Source organism: Neolamprologus brichardi, chromosome 14, assembly GCF_056152115.1.
Source record: "Neolamprologus brichardi isolate AB-2024 chromosome 14, ASM5615211v1, whole genome shotgun sequence".
Lineage (NCBI taxonomy): Eukaryota > Metazoa > Chordata > Actinopteri > Cichliformes > Cichlidae > Neolamprologus > Neolamprologus brichardi.
Genome location: NC_142117.1, coordinates 9,582,494 through 9,588,658, shown reverse-complemented (window position 1 = coordinate 9,588,658; position 6,165 = coordinate 9,582,494).

Here is a 6,165-nt window from a genome sequence, read left to right as displayed (position 1 = left end):
TGAGATAGCAATATTATGGTTGTGTGCCCTTGAAGTGTTGCCTTCGGCGATACCAGACACCTCCCAGTCTAGTTTGGAATGCACAAAGTTGCTGGGACAAGATACTGCTTTAGCCTGGAAAGTGACACAGGTGTGTAATTTTGTCTCCTTGTACACCACTACAGTAAGTTTTAAATCAAACAGTCAAGATGCGGTTGGCACTCTTACCCTCACAGCAAGAAGTTTCTCGCTCCGGCGTTCAATGTCATGCTGGTTAAACTGGTAAACTGGGGTTTCTAAACTGGGTGTAGCTGTGGATGTGGGCATTAATGGTTGTCTGTGTCTGCGTGTTAGCCTGTGAGAGACAGGAGACCTGTCCAAGGGGCACCGCTTCACTTCAGCTCCCCCACCCAGTTTGGATTATATAAGTGGTTAAGAAAAGGAGTGAATGGACGGGGCAATCAAGATCAAAGTGCAGCTTTTCAGCTTGAATTTATGAAGTTTTAGGGATTACAGTAATTTTTATTTATACCTTATTTTCAGAGGCTCAAATGTAACTGGAAAAACGAACATAATTTATATACAAGGATTGTTTTAAATACTTGGATGAAAATTCTTTGCAATAAATTATGGGGGAATAGAACCAATTAGTGATTGTTTGATTTTTTTTTAAACCCACTGTGGTGGTGTACAGAGGCAGAATTGCAAAAATTGTCTTTTACGGTATTAGATTAAAAACACTAAACACATACCTTGCTGCTCAATTTAATTTTCTTTTTAAAAAGTCAAATAAATAAACAATAATGTCTATAGAAGTGATTTTTTTTTTTGTCTCGGCCTTTGGATTACAGAGTTTGAGAGGGAGGCTGCTGAAGCCAGTGTCACTGTGATACCCCCACCCGAATCTTTTCCTTCTCTCCCTCTCACTCCTGCTATCACTACGTCTCCTCTGACCTTCCATCTGCCCTCTTTCTCCCATCCACATTCCTCTTCAAAGACGGGATGGAGGAGGCAGAGGAGAATAACACTGGCCTTGAGTGCCCACTGCCAAGCCACAACAGCTCATGCACTCATGCACAGGTGCATATCACACACACACACACACACAGCAACATTCTTCATATTTTTAACTTACATGAATCCATTTAAAAGCAAATCATTCATACATGGTCTTTATCTTTCAACAGGAAGCCTCTGGAGATAAAATACCTCTTTTATAAGAAAGCTGCTCAGAATAGAAGAAACAGTCAAAGTAAAACTCACAAGACTCATGCAGTATACAGCGCACAGCAGTAGGATACAAAACGTCATGGCTAATAGAAGCCACAAGTACACATGTTCACATTATAAATATTTTTTTTCTAATCTTGAATTGTTTCTTCATCTCATAGCGAGAAAAACTGTAATAAAGGTTGTTAATAAAGGTTAATAATGTTAATAATGTAGATGTTGTCCAATTCTTTGATATTTAGCATTCAGCAATTACCTTTGTGCAATAATAAAAATGATGAAATATGCTGTCATTTGACGTACTCACACTGTGGTGTGAAAACATTCATTCAGAATCATTTCTGCACTCTGGCACAGTCACAATATGACAACAATGAAAAGAAGCACGATAAAGAAGCACAAAGTGACAGAGGAGAGTGAACACCTGACACTGCTGTCCTTCTTTGGCCAGGACACTCTTGTAAAAGACATTTTTGATCTCAAGAGCTAAATTTTTTCATGGTTAAATAAAGGTTAAAAAGAGGGAGAAATAACAGCTTTTGTATCTATTTTTGCATTTTTACATGAAAAAACCAACAACATAAAAAATGATAATGCCATATAACTGCACATCATTTTCAACATTGAACTCTTTCTTAAAAGTGTCACACACAGTTGGTAGTGTGTGTGTGTGTGTGTGTGTGTGGGTGTGTGTGTGTGTGTGTGTGTGTGTGTGGGCGAGGGAGGGCAGACTGTATCGGGGCCAAACTGACAATGGCGAGCTGAAAAAGTTGAACTTATTTGTTCCAGCATCTCCTCTCACAGCCCTGCGTTTTTTACACTCCAGTTGTTTGAGCACAGACATCCTCTTCACATTCTCTCTCTCTTTCCACACACACACACACACCCACCCACACACCTTTCCGTTTCACCTCGCTCTGAACTCGTTCTCCGTTGACCGTGCAGAAAGCTAAATAAACATGTGCGGCAAGTCATTCCCAGAGTGCCCCTACCACCATCACCACTCACCCACCCACCCACCGGCTCACCGCACTCCTCAACCCTGCATCCCCTCTCCCCGATTCATCCCATCCACCCCCCCTCCACATCCAGCCTCTCTTCTACACTCAGGTTTCACCTCTCAGCTTCCTGCTGCTCCCAGTCACGCTGACACACACTCTTACACTCAACCTATTCACTGTAGCCGGAGCAGCAGTAGAAAAGTCCTTTTCATTAATAGAGCAGAAGTAGCAAACCTTTATTAAGAAGTCTTCCACTATAGATAAAGGCTCATGATGAAATGACACTTTCAGTAAGAAAAAGCAGAGACTGGCAGCAAAATATATTTAAAATATATTTTTTTTAAAATCACTTAAATTCGAAGTTTATTCTATCATATTTTTATAGTTATGAATGAATGAACAAACAGTTTTTGTTACAGCTGCTGGAGGATGAGATTGTTTTAATGGCTATATGGCCTTTTTATTTAATATTATCCATCATATTTTCAAAGATGATCATGCATCTAGGAGTTAAATCATTTCAGCGTGATTTTTCTGGAGTTTTTCAAAGATACTTCAGAATCTTACAGTAAAACCCTTAAATTTGTGTGTGTGAGTGTTGCACATGTACTATGACTCAACAGTAAGAATTTTGATAGATAGATAGATAGATAGATAGATAGATAGATAGATAGATAGATAGATAGATAGATAGATAGATAGATAGATAGATAGATAGATAGATAGATAGATAGATAGATAGATAGATAGATAGATAGATAGATGAATTTCATTGGAAGTAAAAGTACTTGCGGTTATTTAAACCTCCACGGGATAGACACTAATTCTGTCTCTGTCTCTCTCTGGCTCTGTGCTTCGGTGGCAGGATTACTTTCTGTCAGCAGTGTGACAGCTGTGTACATCTGGTTGCGTAGGGGCCTCTTACATCTCAATCCACACGTCGTTTCGCCGGTGTCTGGGCCTCCGGATTCACTGCCACTGCTCACCTCATTACCAACTGAGCCACACCTCCATCTGTCCGTCTAATATCTAAATCCCACTGCAGATTAGTGGGGGAGTCGGGGCCCGGAGGAGGAGGAAGGGGGTCGAGGGGGAGAAGGCAACTAAGATCCTGGCGGAAGAGTTTGTGCATGGCGCATGAAGTTATATTAATGATCCCCATGGCTATGTGGTGGCGGTGGTGATGGTGGTGGTGTTCGGGTGGAGGGTAAAGCGGCTGCATTTTGGGTTTGCGGATTGTGGCAGCATGTGGGGGGGCTTGTGGCTACTGTCGTTTGTGCACACGAGTGTTGAAGGACAAACAGAGAAAGAGAGAAACTGAGAGAAATGCCATCATATAAAATCTAGAAAAGACTTATTTCTAAAGTTTCTGGTCTTCACATAGTGAAGGTCAGCTGCATGACAGCTTTCTTTTCAATGCCTGTCTTTGTGCATATGTATCGCCTGTGTAGACAAAGTCTAATTTATCCTTTTCCTCTGTGCCACAGAGTCACACTGATGGTTAAATACTGGACTGGATCTCACGTTCCCTGTTGAATTATCACTATCGAATGCTATTACTCTGGTATTAATGGCTTTAATATAGAGCACCAAATGTGGAATAATAGTGCTCCCTCATACTCTAGTGACATTTTCTAAAAATAAAGTTTTGCTTTTGCTTCTTTTTTTTTTTAAAGAAATACTTTTAGGTTTGTTTTTTTTTTTAAGTTTTTTTAAGCTTGGAAACAATTGAGTGTCAGTCTGAGAACTATATTACAGTATAAAAAACCATGCCAGAATTACCCTTTAATCCTATTTTACTATGCATTACAATTAAAAACATATATAAAAACATTAAAAGAAAGCTTGTGGTAGGCCTGCTGAACTAGTTCAAATCAGCACTAGACGTTAATTGCACCCCCCAAGATAATTCAGAGGTGTTCCTTTTTAAAAAAAAAAAATTATTTGTTAGTTTTTACTATCTATTATATATTTAATAATAGTGGAGAAGGATATGTTTGTAATATTAATATTACTCTAGACAAATTAGGCATCATAGATGATGAAATTACCTTAATCATTCTAAAGTAGATTTTTACAGAGAAGGAAGAGCCACGGAATTACAAACTATTTCAAACATAAAAGTGACTCACTTAAAAATAAAATAATAACAATATCTTGGAAACTTATACTGAAAAAGATCTTGGCTTGAATTTCCAAGCCAAGCACTTCCGCTAATGATTACTCATTATCACTTCTTTTTAAAAAATATTTTCTTTTCATTTTTCCGGTTAACCAATAGACACTGCTTATTTTTAAGTCAAGGCTGGAGCGTCTATACAGCGCTGATAACATGTGGTTCGATTTTTTTTGTGTGTGTCAGCAACTGACTCACTTGCCCTTAATTGCCCTCTCAGACTCGAGAGGGCAAGTGACTAAAATGCTCCACCGTTCAAGGGCATTTTCAACCGCATTAAGCAAAACTTTCATCCTTTTTACTCGCAACACTTTTCCACACTTTTCCACACTGTCTCAGTTAATCTGAAGTCAGAAAAAAAGTGTAAAACACTACTGTACAGTTTTTGTTCGTTCCTAATATTGTAAATATTTGAAATTGAAATGCATTTTCTTGAAGCTATAAAGTCATCGACAACTTTTTTTTGTTTAAACATATTACACTATTTTTTTCCACTGTTAAAGTCTGTTAAAATAACAGAATTTCTTAAAACTTTTATATTCTTTAAAAAAATGTTTCAAAAAGTGGGAAAGAGAAAAAAACACAGTCTTGATCGTCTAGCGTTTTATAGCTACACTTAATTCTTTTAGTCCCACACTGCACAAACTTGGTGTTAAATAGGACAAAGTTCAAAACAACCAATGGGTATTTTTTGGAGACAGACCTATCTTTACATAGAAAAAATGTAGCATATGTTTTTCGCTGGAAGAATAGTGTGTAATTTATCATCCAGACAGATTATCCAGTTATCAGACAATTCAAGAACACGCTGTAATGGCAAGTTAGGAATGTGTGTGGGCTACCCAAAGTTAAGCCGCACAAGAGGAACAAACAAATAAGAAAAAAAGGTCTTTGAAAATCTGATACAATGGTACGACATTTTTGAAAATGAATTATTTTCCAGTGCCCACACTAAGGTCACAATTGAACGCTTTACTAGTGAGGCTAACCGCATGTGGCAGCACAGTGCCACCTGGTGGATATTTTCACTGAGATTATCTTTTAATGGAATTAACTTTTTTAATATTCTACAATGAAGTTTTGTTGTAGACAAGTTCAAGATATCAATACATTACCAAAAAAACGAAGTACCCAAAAACAACAAATTAAAAAAAGCTTTTTTTTTAAACAGCCACAGTTTAACACTCGAAAGAAAAAATAGTTTTAAATTGGCCCCCACACACGGACCAGTACCTCCTGTTTGACTCCCATCACTCTCTGGAACACAAACTTGGAGTAATCAGGACCCTACACCACCGGGCAGAACATGTTCCCTCTAAGCCTGAAGGGAAAAAGAAGGAACACACACATGTAAAGGAAGCACTCAAAACGTGCGGCTATCCTAAATGGGCGTTCTTAAAGTCAGCAAAGAGGCACAGAAAAGAAGATCAGACACCAGCGAGGGAGGATAAGAAGGACAGACGCAACAACATTGTCATCCCCTATGTAGCCGGTGTATCAGAAAAACTCAGGAGTGTTTTCTCCAAGCATGACATCCCGGTGCATTTCAGACCCAGCAACACGCTCAGACAAAAACTGGTTCACCCGAAAGACAAAACGCCAAAACACAGACTTAACAATGTGGTGTATGCCGTACAGTGCAGCGAGGAATGCCCAGACCTCTACATCGGAGAGACCAAACAGCCACTTCACAAGCGCATGGCACATAGAAGAGCCACCTCCACGGGACAAGACTCAGCTGTCCATCTGCATCTTAAGGACAAAGGTCACTCTTTCGAG